The sequence below is a fragment of the Leptinotarsa decemlineata genome, unplaced genomic scaffold (genome assembly GCF_025532065.1).
Source record: "Leptinotarsa decemlineata unplaced genomic scaffold, Ldec_3_MD MMD2_P_RNA_scaffold_5, whole genome shotgun sequence".
NCBI lineage: Eukaryota > Metazoa > Arthropoda > Insecta > Coleoptera > Chrysomelidae > Leptinotarsa > Leptinotarsa decemlineata.
The window spans coordinates 6,672,617-6,693,980 of NW_027412532.1; the positions used below are offsets into that span (position 1 = coordinate 6,672,617).

Here is a 21,364-nt window from a genome sequence, read left to right on the forward strand (position 1 = left end):
TTCCATACACACTGCGACAGGACACGACGTGGCTTGCCCTTTGCCTTTGCTGCGTCTTTGTTCCCCACCTTCCTTCTCGGTTCCTCTCCTTATTTCTATTCCCATATTCTATAGTTCGATACAAGTCTTGTTCACGATGACTTCCACACACACTGCGACAGAACGGGACGTGGCTTGCCCTTTACCTGTCCTTTGCCTTTGCTGCGTCTCATTTCCCTACCTTTCTGTTCGGTTCCTCTCCTTATTTTCATTTCCATATTCTATAGCTTGATACAAGTATTGTTTACGGTGACTTCCATACACACTGCGACAGGACACGACGTGGCTTGCCCTTTGCCTTTGCTGCGTCTTTGTTCCCCACCTTCCTTCTCGGTTCCTCTCCTTATTTTCATTCCCATATTCTATAGCTTGAACTAGTATTGTTTACGATAACTTCCACACACTGCGGCAGGACGCGACGTGGCTTGCCCTTTGTCTCCTCTGCACACCTTATCAGGGCGGTAAACTGCATCTCGTTCCCAAACTTTCCTACTCGATTCCTCTTCATATGGCTTGCCCTTTACCTGTCTTTTGCCTCCTTCGCACACTATGTCAGGGCGAAATGCTGTGTCTCGTCACCCCATCTTCCTGCATGGTTCCCCTTCTTATTGTCCTTCCCGTATTCAATAGCTTGATAATAGTATCTCTCACGATAACTTTCCTTTCGGAATCTGACATATATAGTCAGACAGTTCCGCCACCTCGGTGACAATGGCCCCAGGCTTGTTTTATACGTTTCTATTGTGTTTGTGTTGTGTTTCATACTTCCAAAGTCGTTCATGATTGAATACTATAATCTAAATCCAATCAGTTGTTTAACCTCCCAGGGGGTTGAACCTCGAAGGCTACAAATAGTTCTTGAAAGTGTTCCCCTTGACAAAAAAATTGACCTGTTTTTCCGTTTCTTCATATTGTTTATTGGAAATATGATATTAAGGGTGGGAAGTTTTCAAATTGACACCCGCATGTGATGGATTCCACTGATACTTGATAAAAATCCATAACGTAGGTATTCAAGTTACACGTTACCTAATTTATGCATTATTCAATAACAAGTTGTATCATAGGACCTTTTACCTACTTTATGACTCACAATTTTACCGCAGTATAGGTAAAAACTGATCAAATATTCAATTATGTAACAAGAAAAATTTTCAATTCATTAAATGTACACGTAATGAACTAATTACCAATTTCCACATGCAATACTTATTAAAAAGACGGGAAGAACTGAATTATATTTGGTTAAGAAGTAAATTTTCAGATTCCTTTTGGGTTGTTTCAAAAGTTTGTCCGTTTTAATGTCATGTAATTTTGTAGCTCCATATTTCAATCAATATTAATTAGCACACTTTTATTAGCTTTACTTGTTTGTTTATTTGTAAGCGACTCCTTTGGACTCGATTTTGACTAACTCTAAACGGACAGGTGTACTTAAAACTTTGTACACTTATCAAGAATCGATAATAGTACAATAATTTCATAAGTTCATCGCATTATCTTGATCAGGATCGCCAGGAACAAAAAATTTCCCCTCACAGTCTCTGGGTAAGAACAAATGAGACAACCACAATGTCTGCGCATACTTTTATGTTTAATAATTGAGCAAATGGCCTTGAAATAACAAGCCAAACTAAAAAGATGGAAATGAATAATAGTTTTATAACTGAAAAAACACGATTCAATAGCAACACGAACTTAAAAAATAATTCGCCGTCAACACTGCTTAGTATACCTAGACCCACAAAAAAATATACAGACGTTCTTCCTCTCCCAATATCGCAATTTGTATCAACAATATTTCCAAATTGAACAGTACATTTTTTGAATTATCGCCAACAACTTTTCGTTTCAAATTCAAACAATATTTATTTGATGCCCAGTGAAGTCATGAGTGGATTACAAATAATGCCCTCTCTCTCTCTTTCCTCCTTATTTTCCTCCTTCTCTCCTTCCCCTTCTATTTTTATCGCTCCTTGGAAAACATTTCAATCGTTGACATCGAATTAGTCATTACGCTGGGAAATCCTTTTTCTTCATCTCTTGTGGCCGTGATGAAAGCAGAAGCAGTATCTGCTGGTATCTGAATCAATATGTCCTTTTTCTACAGTTGTTTTCATATATATGTGTGTTGATATATATGTGTGTCAAAAATTTTTTCTTTTTTTTGTTAATCATGTATTCATTATAAGACATATTTCAATCGTAATATGTGTGGAAATACAATTATCATTATTGATTATAATTTGATATTGTGTTCAACATCGAGTCCTATGGCTTGATGTAACTGATGACTTTTAATGAGTCCGAAATTAGTATAAATTTATTTATAATAAAATTAATTTTATTGTGAAAAATCACCCCTAAATATCCGTTGTTATGAATACTTGGTTGGGGGGTTTTTACCAGATTGGAGTCATAGTAGAAATATAATTTGAAGCATTTGTTCGTTAAGCCACATCTAAGCCTGTTGAGAAGAACATACTTGAAAATGTGTCATGGAAAAAAAATATTTGTTTAGTGGCTCATGATTGAAATTATTAACATTGAACAAGATACACTTTTTTGAAGTTGACATCTTACTTTTACGTTTATACAGTTTTTGGAACAAGAAACTGCGTTAATTTCTAACAACTTATCTGTTGCGTGAAAGAATTCAAGTTTCTGAGCGTATTTTTCCATCAACAACAAACACACTGCTATTGAATCCTTCAATAAACAAATAAATAGTTTCGAAGCTCCAATGTTTCAGACCGACCAACCAACGTTCAAAAATAGATGCATTTCTATCAGTTAGAAATCGAAACGTCAATAAACTAAAATTAGAAGTTATGTTGTTTATTTTTCTTAGAGTAGGTGCTTTCAACTGAATAATGTAGTAATGCGTTCTTGACATGAAAACGAAGTTTCATAAGTTTTCAGTTCACATCGTGAGACATTCAACAGTTGATAGTGACAGCAACTTTTTGAGTTCTGAATATTTTAGTTTTTGTTATGCATGCTGATTACGTTTTTATTAACTCGTCACTGCATTCTACCACAAAATAATATGTAAAAAATCACAAATAACAGTTTGAGTTTATTTCTGTTGAAAAGATTCATTCGTATTGAAACAACAATTTATTGTGAGATTTTCACTAAACAGTTTTACGAAAACGCAAAACAATGGCTTCTTCGGGCGTAAAGAAACATCCGAAGAAGCGTGTCAAAAATACCTCAGTTTTCGCGACTTCAAAACAAAAGTTTATAACTTGTGAAATTACGTTTTTTGAATCATAACTTTCATTAGCTCATATTATGAGGAACTATTCAACTATTGTTTCAACCTCACAGGTTGAACGATGTTATATCACACATTAGATCCCGATTAACATTGTTTTTCTTCAAATGATGGACCGCATCATAATGACGTTACCATAACCCTCTTCTCTCCTAGCGATAAAACCCAATTTCCAGTATGCGCGTAAACTAACCCGAATCATATTTATGTTTCAAAAAGTACATACGAAATGTGATGGAAATTTTGAGTGAGATTACCAGTGTCATATTTACATCATGAAATGTATGCATCAAGAAAAATATATCATCTGCACATGTCATTGACTGAGGTCATCAATCCTCATATATTTATTTTATAATAATAATAATGATAATAATAACGTTTATTGTGCAGAAACAAGTTTTATACACAAAGGAAAAAGGGTTAGCCAGAGGCTATCTTCCAGCCGTCCCATAATTGAGAAAAAATAAAGAATACAGTAACACTATAAGTACCAGTTATAACAGACACAAAAATAATATAAAAAAAACTATTATGGAGATAATATAAAAGAGTACAATCATTTTTGAACATCTAAGAAATGAATTTTCAAAGTTTTTCTGAATTGAATTGAATTGAATAAATTTTTTAGATACTTCGGTCCAAAGTAAGAAAAACATCCCTCAAATTTGGTGGTAACATGATATGGAATGATAAATGTATCTTTTCTTAAATTGATAGAATGATTATCAGATCGCTTACTAATTGATCTGAACAAGTAATTAGGAGTTTTGCTTTCCAATAGTTTATATAAGAATACAGATATGAGATAACGAATTCTAAACTCATATCTGTATTCTTATATAAACTATTGGAAAGCAACACTCCCAATTACTTGTTCAGATTATACAGATTATACAGAAAATTGCAATATGAAATCAATAAACCTCATCTGAAAAATGAACCCGAATGCATCTTGAACTTACGACCTTCTTATTACGAAGCGAACGCTGAACCAACTAGACATGGACCTTTATAAAAGATGAATTAAAAAAAACAATTCATTAATTTTGTACTCAAAGAGGCTTGGGTATATAAAAACTATATAAAATTGTCCACAACAAGGAATATCGCGTAGAAGGATTGTTCATGACGAAATAAAATAATTACTTGGTGAATTAGTACCTATTATTGATTCATTTTTCCAAATTCTCCTGATATTAGTTCTCAATATGGATTTTAATGAAAGTGATATTTGATGAAGTATGAAAATAATACACATATAACATACCAAAAGAAACATCTTTCGGTTGATGGTTACAAATACATCATACATATATGAGACATTTCAGAAGGAATCATATTTCTTTTTGCACAGCTGGAAATATGTTTTTGATGTGAATCATTAAAATTATCACCATTCAATAACGTTACTTGTGATTACTGATAATTTTCATCCCCAAATATTCGTTAATTTTCTGTTCGTAAAAGTACATTATTTCCTATAATTTTCAAAATCATCAGTAGGAATACAGATTCATTAGTGTTTGAAAAAATATGCTATTTTGACATCCCAAAGCAATCCGTTTGTCAGGTGACAGTCATAAGTTCACAATTTATGAGTCGTTTCGTGAATAATCACAATTATCAGTCTCATTTGCTTTCTTGGAATAATGTCGCCAATATGACTTCAAAATGAAAACTATTCTAGTTTTTCTCACCTCTATAGTTGAATTCATCATACCATTTATTCCAATATACAGTGCATTTCTTTAATATCCCCCCCTTTTATTTTTTGAATGGTCAACTCAAATAATTACAATTTGGTATAATGACATTAATGAAAAAAATTACACGGAAAGGGGGTGTTGTGACACATTATTTTGAAGCTCCTGACGAATACTTCACAACCCTAGAATATAATAAAGTCAATATCTCCACCTACTACTAAATTACGGAACATTTTATAATTTCCTGAAGACAAACACGTTAATATCGATATTTCTGCCAAATGACAATTCCAACAATCCGATAAGGTTTGTTGAGTTATTTTTTGTTCATAAACACGACAAAAAATGTCAGTTCGACAATGAACCTTATTGTTCAGTTAGAATATTCTCATTTAGTTTTCGGTTTTAAAAGTAGAAAGGTACCACGTCAACAATATCTAGAACCCGATCGAAGAACAGAAGTCTGCAAAATCATGATGGAAACCATTGCAAGGCATCCTACCTATCTCTACAATATTTGTTTTAGTAACAAATGTAAATTGTTTTTAAACGGCAATGTTCACAAACAAAATTGCCGTTATTGGAGTGACACCAACCCATATGTTTTCCGGGAAACACATACCCAATATCCAGAAAAAATAAACGTTTGGATATTGTATTCTAACAAGATGAAGCACCACCACATTACTCCAGACAAGTAGGAAACTATTTGGATACTACTTTTCCCGGTCGTTGGACTGTGCGTCGAGGTCCTACAAAATGGCCAGCCCGCTCGCCAGATTTGACACCTTTGGACTTTTTTATGGGGCTGTTTGAAGCAAAAGATGTACGAAACTGAACCTGCTCAAATATTGGATATACGGCGGAGAATAATGAATATTTGTAGAGATATTGACGTTATTGTGTTCGAAAATGTTCGGCGTAAAATATCGGATAGGCTGTTCATATATCAAGAAGTTCAAGGCAACCATTTCTAGCATCTTCTGAACTGACATCAAGCTTATTACCTCATATTATGTGGTTAAATGTCAATGTATTCAGGCAATTATTAAAAATTTCCCCATTTTGTAGTAGTTGAAGATATTGGCATTATATTCTAGGGTTGTGAAGCATTCGTCAGGGGCTTCAAAAAAATGTGTTTCAAGACCCCCCTTTTCATTTAATTTTTTCCCAGATGGTGCCCAGTCGCCATCTTGAATGTTTTATCCTTCAATTTCACTTCAAAATAAAGTATTCATGTATTAATTCCATTATCCTTAATTTAAATGTTTTGAGTTGATCGTTCAAAAAATGAAAGGGGGGGCATTAAAGAAATTCACTGTATGGAAAATAACCAGAAAAATTAAAATAATTCTGCTTGGAGTTTTCTTCACGAAAAGAACTGTCTTATTCTGCAGAAGGAAGTTAATTCGATACATGAATGGTGCATACTAAACAAGCTTCCACTGAATATTCAAATATGTAAATTTATGAAATGCACCCTCATGCACAACAATATACAGTTTGACTGTGCAATAAATGACGTCATATTAGAATAAAGCACAGAAACTAAAGATCTGGGCGTCATATTCGATAAGAAACTTAGCTTCATGTCACAAATTAATCAAATCACATCTTCAGGACGTGTAGAGACTTTCAAAACCAAGAATGTTTTATAACACTTTTTAATGCATATGTCCGATCTCGTTCGGAATATGTCTCCCTAATCTGGTCACCTATATACAATGTGCAACTCGAATCTTGTCAAAGAATCTTTATGAAATACATGGCTTACAAACTGGATGGAGCTTACCATCCCAAGGAATTAGAAAACAGAAGAACATATTATGCCTGTATCTTTATATATAAATTGATTCATAATCTGGTTGACCGCCCAGATTTATTATCTCAACTAGATTTTCACGTACCGAGACGAAGTAGTAGAAACGAAATATTTTCCAATTTGCCTTTGCCTAGGATCAACGTGTTAATAAAATCTCCAATTTATAACATCTGTAAAATTTATAATAGTTTCTATTCAGAATGTGATATTTTTGTTATTCCATTCGGACGATTCAAATATATAATTCGTAACAAACTATTTTTTATGCAAGTCGAACTAAAATCTAATTACAATCCAAAAGTGAAATACTGTGTTTCAACTCTCTGCACACTGCCAATTCTATTAGAATTCTACAGTATATGTTTCTTTTTTTTATTACTAGTTGTTGCCCACGGCTTCGCCCGCGTAGAATCTGGTAGTTGTAGTACTAATTAGTACTATGTTGCTGTATCGCTGCTGTTCCAATATTTTGACAGAATCAGAATTAACGAACCTAGGCGTGCGCAGCGTTATAGAACAGTGCTTTCAAAAAATTGTTCTACAGCGCCATCCAGTGGCGAGTCACAGAAAAATTGATAGCCTAAAAACCTTCTCTATGAAAAATTACTTATACATGTCAAGTTTCATCACGATCGGTTGAGCGATGTAGTAGTTTATCACTTAGCAACCAACAAACCAACCAACCAACCAACCAACCAACCAACATCCATTTTTATTTATTAGATTATATGAATGTATCACTGTTTGTATAATATACTACTCTATTACTCTGCTGATTTTATATGCTATTCGTTATATTCCATTATACTCATACTTAGTCACAGCTGTAAACTTAATTATATTTGTCTTGTAATTGGGATTACTCCTGTTAGACAGTAATTTTTTTTAAAGATGCTGTTACTAATTAACAATCTTTCTCTGAGACGAAAGTTTCATACATGCAGTTGAGTCTCGCATTGAAATCATTCGAGACCCATGCTCTTTGCTGTTGTGTCGGATCTTTCTTGCACTGATGAGAGGTAATGCCTCAAAAAAAATTTGTAGGTGATATACTCAAAAAATTGTTCAACAGCGCCATCTAGTGGCGAGTTTCAGAAAAATTGATAGACTAAAAACATTATCTATGAAAAATTACTTATACATCACGATCGGTTGAGCGATGTAGAAGTTTATCACTTACCAACCAACAAACCAACCAACCAACAAACATCCATTTTTATATATTAGATTATATGAATGTATCACTGTTTGTATAATATACTACTCTATTACTCTGCTGATTTTATATGCTATTCGTTATATTCCATTATACTCATACTTAGTCACAGCTATAAACCTAATTATATTTGTGTTGTAATTGGGATTACAATTGAAATCATTCGAGTTCCATGCTCTTTGCTGTTGTGCCGGATCTTTCCTGCACTGATGAGAGGTAATACTTCAAAAAAAATTGTAGGTGATATACTCAAATAATTTCAGCATGGTCCTGCTGCTGAATGAACGTGAAACGTCTGCGAGGATAAACCTCTATGAGATATCTTGAATTAATGTGTGTCGAATATAATTCAATATCCAGCGTGGTATTAACCGGGAAAGTAGTTCCGGCAGGCATTTACTAGAACCTACGGCGAAGGAAGTTGGAAAATAAATATTCCAAAATTTCATTTCGAAATATTAATTTTCCAATAAATGAATTGTTTGTTGCATCACACATATTTTTTTTTTGAAAAAATACACTTTCATTTGATTCGACTGAGCTGATATCATTCAACGTGGTTTATTTCATTTTCCTTCATAATATAATTTCTACAATTTTCACTGCAATCTTATATTAAACTACGTATTTATATAGATTGTTAAGTTTTTGATATAACCAAAGTGGGACGTATGTAGTTGTGGAACACACCTTCTAAGAAGGCCCTAACGAGATGATTTTCGAAAAACGCACTGTTACAAATGACCACTATAACATTTGATACACCAACAAAAAATCAAACATTTGTTTCAAAATCTCCGAATAATACCCTTCAACATTTTTCAGCACCTCAAAATGGATATTCATCTTGGAGGACAGGGACAATAAAACTCTTTGACTCTGATAATCTTCTTTGGCAATTTCTTCTCAGGAGTTTGTTTTGCTATCTCCTCGGGAGGCTTTTCTATAACGAAGTGATATCCTTCAAAACGCTTTATGACTTCCAGGTCTCGCTCGTACTCAACAGAATCAGGTTCTTCAGATTTGGACTCCGATATAGATGGAGTTTTCTGTTCTTCAGTAGTAGTTATTGATGCCGTTGAGGATTCTAGAATCGAATCATGAATTTCCGCTTCAAAGTCAATCGGGGAAAAGTTTGCCAATATTGGTGCAACGTCTTCTTTCGTAGAATGTGGAGTTTCAGTTAATACAAACTCTGGTTGAGAAAATTGTAAACTGCCGCTGAGTAGCCTCCGGAGATTTGATTCTAAATTCAGAACATCAGGATACTTGTCTAGGTTGAAATCACTGCCACGATTACTCATTCATCGTTGAAGTAGTTAACAGCGGCAGGGCATTCAGAAAGCTTATTCAGTGAAAATCGTCTTTGGGTGAAGCTCATTTTTCATTGTATGGAGTTTTTGGGATGGAACAGAGAATTTGGTTGCGTTGCAAATTGACAGATGACTGACAAGTGGGATCTACAGACGAAATGTATTAGATTGAGACTTGCCTTACTGGAAGGTGCTACAAAAAACAAACTTAACTTGTTCAAACTCTATAATTTTTTTCAAATCTTCTTCATAATCCAGAGTTCTATCATTTCCTTCTTGCGAATTTGTGACTGAAATACTCTTCAATATGGGGCTTACTTCATTTCTCGTATCAAATATTGGCCTAAATCCTCTAGCTGGTGAATTCACAGAGAAAATTGGGATCTGCTCCGGTAGATTTCGATGTTGTCTTTGTTCAGCTTCTTCTGATTTGAATTCTCTCAATGGAATATCAGATTCATATTGCATTCTAAAGTATTGATTTTTTAACTGTATTTTGCAACTGAGAATTTGTCATGTCAAACGTCAAGGTGACGGAAAATAACTTTTCAGCTTTTCTGTATTGATAGAACTGACTTCCAGTCAACTTAGTCCTAGACAAGAATATAATAATATACTTGGAACATCAGAAATAGAATTGGGGATACTTTTCAGAAAGATGATTCTAAAAGATCAGTAGAGAGGTTCAAAGAGTAATCCGAAGAATCATAAACCTCGACTTTTCACCGTTTGTTTGAAGGTGATTGACAATGTTTCATGATGAATTTCACTAGTCCGGACTTCCATTGTCTACTATATAAAATGATTTGAAATCCCTGAAATAACTAAAAAAGAAGAATTGAGTATGAATAGCTGAAAATAACAATTATATTAACCAAAATAAACCTGGAATGGAATAGTAGAGAAATAAAATACAAGTGAAAATAGAACAATTGAATAAATAAAAATGAAGGAATGAAAAAAAAATAAAAATAAAAAGTGGAGGGATTCCAAGTCACGTTAGTTCACGACGTTTTGATTGTCAGTATCTACAATCGTCTTCGGGTGATGGCTGGACTGGCTGACTAAAAGAGGAATCATCAAGACTCTATTTGACCGTGCTTTTGGGCTCTGTGATACGAAGGAAGGTCTCGAGAAAGAACTAGACATCATCAAAAATGCTCTTCAACGGAATGGCTACTCTAAAGCGATGGTAGAAAAGACTTTGGCTAGAAGACAGCAGGAGCTTCGCAATGAAGAGAAGCCGTCACAACCAGTACTTGCACTTCCCTACATCAGAGGATTATCGGAGAGGATAAGAAGAATTGGTTCCAAGTACAACATCAGAACCTGCTTCAGATCCGGTAACACTATCCGTAGCAGCATCACGAAAACCAGGCCACCAAAAGCGAACTGCGATTCCAAGAATTGCATTTACCGGATACCCTGTGAGAGCGGAAAATCCTTTATTGGTGAAACTAAGAGGCCATTGACTGTTCGCATTGCCGAGCACAAGAAACACACACAGCGAGGGGAAACCATCAAATCAGGAATAGCAGACCATGTTTGGACCCATCAACACAACATCGAGTGGCCCCAAGCTGAGATCTTGCAGAGAGAGGAACATTGGTTTAGGAGAAAATTCAAGGAAGCCGCATACATGTTGTCCAACAACGTATTCAGCCAAGCCAGCGTAGAAATACTCAACATATGGAAACCCATCATCAAGCGAAAAATGGCCAACTCCCGCCTGAACGGTCATCTCCCACGGAACCAATGAAGCGGAAAATGCAAAGCGGGGATAAGTGGAAGTACTCGAACGACCTATAAATAGTCATCTCTCCGAGGAGTCAGTCCAGTCATCACCCGAAGACGATTGTAGATACTAACAATCGAAACGTCGTGAACTAACGTGACTTGGAATCCCTCCACTTTTCATTTATATTTTCTTTTTTCATTTCTTTGTTTTTATTCATTCAGTTGTTCTATTTTTACTTGTATTTTATTTCACTATTAGTTCATTTCAGGTTTATTTTGGTTAATATAATTGTTATTTTCAGCTATTCATACTCAATTCTTCTTTTTTATTTGTTTCAGGGATTTTAAATCATTTTATATAGTAGATAATGAAAATCCGAACTAGTGAAACTCAACTTTTCAGGTTAGATATAGAGATATATGACATAAACAATTTAACAAATAGATATTCAGGAACCTGGAAAGCCAACAACGTGTTAATGATCAGCGAACTTCTTTTCTGAAAAAAATTCATTAACGAGCGTGATTTTTTGGCAGATAACGAAATTCTCATCTATTTAGTTATCCTTGGAGCCTCAAACTTTCTATTTCCAAAATGGGCAAGAAAAATATTCCAAATAACTATAGACCAGTCGCTTTGCTACCAGTGATATTAAAACTCATGGAGAAAGTCGTAAATCACCATATCCTCAAATATTTGGGAGGCTTGAACATCATGGAGAGTCAAGAGCTATAGCGCTTGATATTTTTAAGGCCTTTGCATGAGGATTCGCTGGCCAAACTACGAAGCTATGACATGTCGGATCATTTTTCAGCTTCAGCTTCTTCCAAAAACGTTCCCTGCATGTGGCCATAGACAGATATCACTCGAATACTTTCACCATCAACGCTGGTGTTCCCCAAGGATCTATAATGCCTCCAACCCTTTTTCCATTGTATATCAACGACTTATTGGAAAACACGAAGAATCCAATATATTGCTTTGCTGACGACAGCACACTTGTCTCGTCACTCCATTTGGTTTCCAGGACATCGGCTACAGAGGCACATCTTCACCGGTAGCAGGAGGTTGCAGGTCAGACTTTCACTTTCTGCTTCTATGAGTTTGTTGGGGGTTGAAATGGACACCAATATGTCTTGGCATAATCATGTTGCTAGAATCACAAAAGCCGCCTTAAGGATTTTTCTGTAGTGCTTGTGTTTTGCCAAAAAAAAATTCAGTACACGATTATGTTGAAGGGTCATTGATCAAATTTTTAAAGTAGACACTTAATCTCCTTGTATTATACGTTGGATGTACACATTGCTACAGCAATGGTATAATCAGAAACAACTGAGTAACCAAATTAAATTTGTCATAACTCAACTCCTGAGAAGAATCCGAACGTGCAGAAGATACCTTCAAGGGAACTGGAGATGAAAAGAAATTTTCGAAACAGGGCCTCAAAACGCAAGGAATTTATCGAACAAATTGTAATGCAGTTGTTCAACCCAGTCGATAACAAACGTTCAACTGAAGTTAATATCTTTCCCAGGAAGAAATTCGGTCAAGATAGTATTACAACAATCGATATTTACATGTTGATATACACATAGTAGTTTCCATGATCAACTATCAAATGTATTAGTTTCCCAGTAACTCAACAATGTATGAGGGTGGTCCCAAAAGTACCCGGCTCAACAAAGGAAACACAAAAATTTTGAAAAAAAAAATTATCCAACATAATCTCCTTGCAGCTCTATACACTTTCTACAGCGATGTTCAATAAGCTCAATACCGTTTTTATTATAATAACTGTCTTGCTTCTCAAAGAAGCCATTAAATGCCGACATTACATCTTTATCGTTGGAAAATCTTTGACCACTGAGCCATTTTTTCAAGTTTGGGAACATAAAATGATCCGAGGGGCTAAGTCTGGTGAATAGTGTTCATGAGGTAGCAATTGAAACGCCAATTTGTTACTTTCGGTCATTGCGATAATGGATTTTTGAGCTGATACATTGTCTTCAAGAAACAACACTTTTTCTTATGTAACTGTTCTTGCTTCACTGAAACGTTGGTAAACGTTGGTAAAAGTTGGCGCAATTCTCACAGTTGATAGTTTTATCTTATTTAAGATAGATAATGAAAATTATCCGACGCATATCAATCATTCAATATACTTTATTGTCCAAGAAAAGATATTGTTATTGACAAAGCTTTCTATAATCTAAAGTCAGTACATAATTAAATTTGACAATTAGTATTCTATATACAACAAGTCGACAAATATAAAAGTTTTCACAACACAAAAAGTGAGCATCATCTTAAAAAAATTATTTATATGTAAAATGAATATATGTATATTTAAATTCGTACATAAGATAAGTTGACAAAGGCAAAATTTTATCACAATACAAATATGGTGTATGGAGATTTCTCTCAAACAAGGTGGCAAATTGTTATATATCTTTTTACTCTGATACATTATTGATTTTTTCGTTAATTCTAAGTGTGGGATGGGGAGAGGTAAGTTTTTTCTCGTTATTTGACGAGTATTACGACTCCAAACATAGAGTTTCAAGTATAAAAATCGAAGTTGAAGTCAAAATTCTGTGTTTTTTACATAACGGTTTACAATGGTCGGTGTATTTAGCTCTGGACATGAATCTGACTGCTCGTTTCTGCAGGACGAAAACAGAATCGAACAATTGTTTGCTGCAATAACCCCAAAATGCAATACCATATCGCAGGTGTGATTCGATTTGTGAAAAATATGTCACCCCACTCATTAGCAGAGCTAGTTCCTCAGACACAACTCTCACTGCAAAGCAGGCCCGATGCCAGTTTCCTTTTAAGACTTTGGATGTGGATATAAAATTTCAGGTTACTATCAATTTCATTGCCATTTGGTACAGTGTTTGTTTTCAATGGTTGTAGTATCAAATATAAGAGGTTCATGAATGTATTCGAAGGTTAGAAGGCTAACTTTATTGCATTGAAGCAGAGATGGTTTAAGTCGCACCAATGTTCTAACTTCTACAAATCATCCTCCATTTTTGATTCCAGTAACTCAAAATTAGACTCCTTCCACATCAGTGTCGTGTCATCAGCAATCATCGTGAACTGGCCCTGTATATTAATACTGGCTAAGTCATTTATATATAATAGGAATAATATAGGCCCAAGGACTGAACCTTGTGAAACGCCACTCACAAGTTGCTTTCTGTCAGAGAGGTATGATTCGAACCAATTGTGGCTTACATCTCTGAATTCATAACACTGAAGCATTTGGAGCAGTCCTCGTGATTGACGCAGTCAAAGGCTTTCTACAAACCCCAAAAAACCGGTGTCATGACCTTGCCTGTGGATGAAACGCCTTTGGCTTCTTTTGAGCCCGTTCTCCCCTTTGAGTCCCCAGTTTTGATTGTTCTTTTCTCACGGGTGTAAAGTAATGAACCCATGTTTCATCCATCGTTATGAAACGAAGCAAGAATCATTCTTTGTTACTGTGAAAATTCGCTGAACACTCAACTGAAACACCTTCGCGACACTGTTTTTGCTCGAGTGTGAGCAAACGCGGCAGATATCTTGCACACACCTCTATGATCATTCGTTACCGCTTTGTTGATTTTCTTCACCGTTTCTGGAGTTGTCACCTCATTTGGTCGATGCTCGTCTTGGCAGCTCGTATGGCCTCGTTCCAACTCTGCTATCCAATATTTTACTGTTGTGAACGAAGGAACAGACTCAACTAGAGTAGAATATCAAATCCAGCTATTGTATTATTTGGGTTGAGGCCTTCATAATAAAAGTATTGTACCACATAACGATGACCAATTTTCTCCATTTTCACAAATTCACCGAAAACGCTCCCTATTGATAGCTGTCAAATAAATACTAAACAACGCAGCGTCTTCAAACTTGAAACATAGCTTCAAAGATTGTATACTTTCTAATATAGTTATATTTATCAAACAACAATCGCTCTCTTTGGGCCAGGCCGGGTAGATACTTCTGGGACCACCGTCATTGAACGCATGCCTCAAAGCACGTTAACCAAAATTCGCCTCCGACTCAAAGTCAACTAATTTATAATTCAATAAGAGTAGTTCACGGAGAATATAGCTACAACTCGACGCAGAAGGTTTCCATTACAAGTCGTAGCAAAGCAAATAGTAGAGTACGAATAGCTTAACCAGCGTCGTATTGACATAGTTGATTGGGCAATTTTACCAGCGAGAAATCGTATTACTGAAGAGATTCAATTAGCTGATTGTACCGGGAAGATTCTAGAGCTTAGATTTTGGTAGAAGAGATTGCTCCACTCGGAAAGGATTTTAGGATTACTACAAGAGCGATTTATTTGTTGGCTATTTAACTTTCGAGGGCAGATCTGATCCTACTACTGAGAAAGTTATATAATATAATTCCTATTCATCCCAGGCATCCTAAGTTATATAAATAGTTTACGTAGTAATTATTATAGGGAAAATATATTATTTGTTTATACGGGATGATTCAAAAGTACTTTGACAAACTTCAGGAGGTGATTCCTCACAATATTCTAATATGAATTGTCCAAATAAGTAAATGTCCGGAAACGCTTCGTTTCCGGACATTTACATAACTTTTGAAATACTGAACTTAATTGAACGAAACTTGGTAATAGGAGGTTTTTGAGGTGTCGAATTCAAACCTGATGTTCTTATTGCTCCTACTCGTAGGGGGCGCCACCTACACGTCTTTATCTTTTTTAAAGATTCATAACTTTTTTGGGCGTACTTCTAGCACATTTTTCAGTAAAAAAATCGATTCCTCTATCATTTCTACGTAAATAAGCTACCCTTGTTACTAGTCGCTGTAAGTAACCGTTTTCTAAATATTTGGACTTGAAAACTCCAAGTCGATTATTTGATAATCGATGCATGTTGAGTTATTACGAATATTTTGTGCTTTTTTCACAAGAATGTTTTGGAAATGAATTTGACGTTTTACTCGTTTGAAGAGGTCATTACTGTTGGGTACGTTCCTATATGACATCCTTAAGCGAAATAGTTATTTTTGTACCAAGGGTGCATAATCAGTATTTGTTTTAATAAAATTTGCAAGAAATGTCAACATTTTATTTCTGGAAATTTTGAATATGTAGAATAAACTAAAATAAACGAAACTAAATTGTATTCAAATAAATTGTTGGAAGTGTCCACCTTCAGCGAAGATACAGGCAGTTAGTCGTTTAGTCATTGAATCTCGTACCCGCTCAAAAATTATTGGTATGTTTCTTATTGTTTCACAGGCGTCTACTATTCGGCTTCTTAGATCTTCCTCGTTCACTACTGGAGTCTTATAAACTAGTGACTTCAAATGTCCTCAAAAATAAAAATCAATCGGGTTTAGATCTGGGGACCTTGGTGTCCACGCCTGGTTAGGTTCTTCTATACCCCTACCGATCCATCGATTTGGATAGACTGTGCTAAGAAATTCCCTGGCTACAACGCTGAAATGGGCCGGAGCCCTATCATGCATAAACCACATGCCGATACGAATTTCTAATGGTACATTCTGAAGTAGTACCGGCAATTCATTTTCTAAAAAGTGTCTGTAAGTTGCGCCATTCAGTCGATTAGGAAATCGCTCCTGGTAAATACGTCTTGCTTCGCGCGCTTTGCCATCCGCAAGGCCATAAACGAAATGCATATCGGCTAAATGAGCATTATTGTTCTACTTACGGAAACTTCAACAAAACGTCTAACTGTCACAAAATATGTAATTACCAAAACTACTCACAAACGTCAAATTTATTTCCAAAGCATTCTTGTGAAAAATGCAAAATATTCGTAATAACTTCAACATTCATCGATTATTAAATAATCGACTTGAAGTTTTCAAGTCCAAATATTTAGAAAACGGTTGCTTACAGCGACTAGTAACAAGGGTAGCTTATTTACGTAGATATGATAGAGGAATCAATTTTTTTACTGAAAAATGTGCCAGAAGTACGCCCAAAAAAGTTATGAATCTTTGAAAAAGAAAAAGACGTGTAGTTGGCGCCCCCTACGAGTAGGAGCAATGAGAACACCAGGTTTGAATTCGACACCTCAAAAACCTCCTATTACCAAGTTTCGTTTAATTAAGTTGAGTATTTCAAAAGTTATTTGAAAAGAAACGAAAATAAAAATAAAACTTCAACATCCTGTATCTTGGAAACGAAGCGTTTCCGGACATTTATTTATTTGGACAATTCATATTAGAATATTGTGAGGAATCACCTCCTAAAGTTTGTGAAAGTACTTTTGAATCACCCTGTATATAACTCAAAGCAATTCAAAATAACACTGACTGATTGTGATATGACATTTGTTTTTCCACTTTCCACCGTTACATTTTCCAACTATTTCAATACTATGACAATTGTAGTGTTGTTTTTTATGATTATCTTCAATCTTCCAGATCATGACATGACAACTAATCAGTTACATAAAAATTTTCAACAAAAATTTTCAAGGTTCATTACAACTCCATTGATACGTGTAGTCATTTTGAGAGACGCATCCATTCATTTTGAATTATATGCCTCTGACATAGTTTTCAATATTATAATGAGTGATTTTTTGTTGGTATCTTTTTGGCAACACTGTTTTTGATAGATCATGTGTGAATCGTGTCTTGAGTCATTGTCAAACTTGTTCAGTTTAATCTATAATTTAACCATGAATCGACTCACGTATGACCAACGCTTGCAAATTATTGAATTTTATTATCAAAATTCTTGCTCGGTGGAGAAAGAGCATTGTGCAATTCTTCCAATTTATGGGCAGTGTCGTCGGCCTACTGACGGAGCTATTCGAAAGCTTGTGACTAAATTTCGAACCCAATTTACATTATTGGACATTAAACCACCAACACGCATACGTAGCGTGAAGACCGAAGAAAATATTGCGGCTGTATCCGCCAGTGTTCGTGATCACCGTGAAATATCTATTCGTCGCCGTTCGCAATTGGGCTTCTGTTACTCCACTACGTGAAAAATTTCTGCGAAGGATTTAGGTGTGAAACCTTCTAAGATACAGCTGGTGCAAGAATTGAAGCCACACGACCTTCCACAACGTCTAACATTTGGTAAATGGGCTGGCAAAGTTGAAGGACGCTCCACATTTTTATTAAAACATTGTGTTCAGCGACGAGGCTCCATTCTGGTTGAATAGACACGTTAACGAGCAAAATTGCCGCATCTGGAGTGAATACCAGCCACAAGCATTGCAAGAGCACCTGATGCATCCCGAAAAAGTCACTGTTTGGTGTGGATTGTGGGTCAGTGGCATCATCGGGCCGTACTTCTTCAAAGACGACAATGGCCGGAACGTTACTGTGAATGGCGAGCGCTACCGTGTGATGATTGACGACTTTTTGTTGCCCAAAATGGTCATGTGGTTTCAACAAGACGGTGCCACATGCCACACGGCACGCCTAACAATGGACCAATCAAGAGCCGCCTTCGGTGAACAGTTTATCTCACGTTTAGGGCCCGTCAATTGGCCGCCTAGATCGTGTGATTTAACGCCTTTGGATTATTTCCTGTGTGGGGCTATTCATGTTGAGGCTCATGTCTACCGAGATAAACCAGCAACGACTGACGCTCTGAAAGCCAATATTGAAGCATTTATACATAAAATACCGGGCGATATGTTAGAGAGAGTGTGCCAAAATTGGACCGTGCGCATGGGCCATCTGAAGTGGAGCCGCGGACGACATTTGCATGAAATCATCTTCAAACATTAAATAATATTGATCGTTCTATCGATTCCAACAAAGATTTCATCAATTTCTTCAAATTTTTTGTGTTGTTTTGAAAATCAAATCCTATACCTCTTAAAAAATCACCCTTTATTTTCGGCAAGACAGTTGACAATACAATAATGGTGTATTTTGAAAATGATTATATTACACTCATTCCACGTTTCCACTACATACTGTTGTTTATCAAGTGTTTAAACTTTATTTACGAAAACATTATTTCTCATGTTATCTTCTTATGTATAACCTCACTTTGGTAAGTACTTTTTTCACTGGTTCGGCAATTGTTTACTATCTCTCAGTGTACTAGAAAGCTCGAACAGACATAAAAGTTTTCATTTTGTTCAGTCTCCGACTGCATACCTTCTCCGCCTGGAATGACCCTCCCGGTACTGACACGGAGCTAGTACTCCGAAACAGGTCTATCGGGAGTCATCATTACCAAATGAAATTAATTTCAACTTTTCATATAAAGCAGGTACCTGCTGGAGATTTCAGTCGTTACATTCATATTTGCAGAAAACCAGATGCCAATACACATTTCATTTTCATCATTATTATTCGCAATGGAAGCTTTCCTAATTGATAGTATGCTGTGTTTATATTCTGAAACGAGTTCAAGAACATGATGTTAAAAATAACTTCACATCCCACATCGAAACATCAATTTGAAAGCATTTCTCGAAGAATGTCTGACATTCATTCAAAAGATTGCATAAACAATAAATTTATACTGAAACAAATCGAAAACTATTCTATTCATTTGTCGTCGGTGAACTAGAATTGATTTTCTATTATTGCCTACGTATAATACCCAATAAAATGAGATCACGTTGAAGATAGCATTGTTCGTTTGTAACTTTAATCTCTGAATAATTGCTCGACATTTATGACGTATTGAATTTATCTGCCAATGATAGCTTCTTTCATTTTGACGGTGTTTTTCGAAACATTTGAAAAAAATGGACTCGTCATGTCGGACGCCCTGTTTCCAAAAATAATTTGAACACATACAAATAATATCTACAAACTGACTCAGAGTTCTTGGTCATCAATAAACCGTAAGGATGTGCTCATGACGATATAAGACAAGTGTTTCGTCCCGAAACTTCGAGATACACCATTTAGGATGATGGTGTAATGATAATACTTTATTTCCATGAAGGCAATATAAAGAATAGGAAACTGTCAGCACAATGAAATGAAGATACCAAAAGTAAATTATAGAAGTTGAATGAGGCGATAGTAGAAGAAGAACACACCCAATATTTATTTAAAAATTATGCTAGTTCAAAATTAAACAGTTGCAGTTTCACATATTGGAAAAAAAATTTGTAATTTTTTGGACCAATGTATTCTGGCCCTGAAAGAGTCACTTTTAATATCGCAGTTGGCACATGGAATTGGTTTTTGATTCTCGTATCGTGCTGGTAAATATTTATACTAATTACGTATTATTTTCAAACATAATTATTTAGTCCGGTCAAATTAGACTAAAAAATAAAAGTGAAGGTACATAAATTTACAACAAACTGCAAATGCGTGTAATTGTTCCAAACATAGTTGAAAAGATGATTTTGAGATTCCGAATGATTGCGATGCATGGAAAAAAAATTATTCGAGGTCAAAGGTCAAAAATCTCGAAAAAAATTGTACGCCCTAAATTTGTACGCTGGTGTAACCTTGAGCAGTAAGATTAGTTAAGTACTTCTTTGAGCCATTTACGATTGTTTCCAACAGGTCAATATTGAAATTAACAATACTAATACGACATACATCATTGACGGTGGATACTTACTACATCGTGTTGTGTGGGATAGTGAAGAAACATTTAGCACCGTCGTCGAACTTTAGCAACATTTTCATCTTCCGATATTCTATTTGATGAGCTTATGACAGTTCCTACCAGTCAACAAAAATTTCTTGCAAATACTCACAACAAATCTTGGTTCATTTCAATGTTGAAGGATAAGTTTATTGGCGAAAATATATTGGTTAAACAGGCAAATAACGATACCGACGTAATGATTATTGAAACAGCTATGAAGCATTTTAATTTGACAAATACAACTATTGTTGTTGTAGATGATGTAGACTTACTCGTACTTCTTACTGCTCGAACTCCACCTGAAAAAACTATTTTTTTAAAGCCAGTCAAACCGAAAAATATTCGTCAGAAAGTTCATCTACTTTTGCAAAGAGTCGAAATCATGTACTATTTTTACACGCAATAACTGGCTGTGACACGACGTCTGCATTTTACAGGAAGGGTAAAGCAACAGTCTTTAAAATGTTTGAAAAACAAGATTTAGTTCAATGTGCTGAAATTTTCAAAAAAAGTAATTCGACTCAACAAGAAATTATCACCAACGGGATTCAGTTTCTTCATTCTATGTACAAAGATCGGAAAAAAACATCTGCTTAGATAAGAATCGATATGCATATTTCGTAAAAAATACTAAAAATAAGAA

The 21,364-nt window shown here is 35.3% G+C and overlaps 1 protein-coding gene and 1 long non-coding RNA gene across 2 annotated transcripts in view; both read right to left on the reverse strand.

The window, feature by feature from the left end:
* Window positions 1-21,364, reverse strand: part of LOC111508778 (coiled-coil domain-containing protein AGAP005037) — a 407,581-nt gene that overhangs the window by 258,490 nt on the left and 127,727 nt on the right.
* On the reverse strand, window positions 8,612-10,226 carry LOC111511381 (uncharacterized). Its single transcript, XR_002722909.2, has 2 exons — window positions 9,593-10,226; window positions 8,612-9,526 (listed from the first exon to the last, which is right to left on the reverse strand). It is a non-coding gene; the product is annotated as an uncharacterized lncRNA (long non-coding RNA).